The sequence below is a fragment of the Oratosquilla oratoria genome, chromosome 10, assembly GCF_046742065.1.
Source record: "Oratosquilla oratoria isolate Oo_2021 chromosome 10, ASM4674206v1, whole genome shotgun sequence".
In the NCBI taxonomy this organism is placed as follows: domain Eukaryota; kingdom Metazoa; phylum Arthropoda; class Malacostraca; order Stomatopoda; family Squillidae; genus Oratosquilla; species Oratosquilla oratoria.
This window is the reverse complement of record NC_134786.1, coordinates 28358156-28359165: the sequence shown is the minus strand read 5'-3', so window position 1 is coordinate 28359165 and position 1010 is coordinate 28358156.

Sequence of the window (1010 nt, the reverse complement as noted above, 5' to 3'; positions counted from 1 at the left end):
ACATCCACAGCAAGGCCGCTTCATTAAATCGGCGACCCCCCCCCCTCTCCGTCCCCTTATTGCATAAAAGGAGAAGACGGGGAGAAATCCCTTCGGGCTGCGTCAAATTTTGCTCACACATACTGCCTCACCCCCATCCCCCCGCCCATTCCACCTCATGCAATCACAACATCATCCATATACAACCATTCTCCATTCACCATTGTCTTCTGTCCTCTCCCGTCCTTCCTCAACAGACATTCCCCTCTTTCCCAAAGCCCCCTTCACCCCATCCATCCACCTCATCCTAGGACGTCCCCTCATGTTCACTCCCTCCACTTATGCCTTCCACCTCTTTTACTAGTCTTTCCTCATTCATTCTTTCCATGTGTCCAAACCATCCTACTATTCTTTCATCAACCCTATCTCCCAGCTCTTTTTCCACCCCTGTTCTCCTCGTCACCTCCTCATTTCTCACTCTATCTAGCCTAGTAACCCCCATCATACTTCTCAGACACCTCATCTCAAACACATTCAAACTTCTTCTCTCTTCTTCTCTTGTGTTCCATGTCTCTGCCCCATACAGTGCTGTTGGTACAATTACTCCTTCATACAGTCTCCTCTTAGCATCCATTCCCAAATGTCTATTCCTCATCACGTTCTTTAATCCACCAAGGCATTTACTCGCTTCTCTCAATCTACATTCTACCTTCACCTTCACTCTACCTTTTCCTGCCACATTTGCACCCAAGTATCTAAAACTATCCACTTCCTTCAGTCTCTCTCCCTTAATAGTCACTTCCAGTCTACTGCCACTTTCATCCCTATGTACATCTCATCACCTTACTTTTACCCACATTTATCTTTAGCTTTCTTTTATCACATACTCTCCCAAACTCTGTCACCAACTTCCTCAATCCCTCCTCCGATCCTGCCACAAGCGCAGTGTCGTCCGCAAACAACAACTGGCTTACCTCCCACTTTTCTCCATTTTCTTTAACCATCTCCAATCCCTGACCCACTACCCTTGC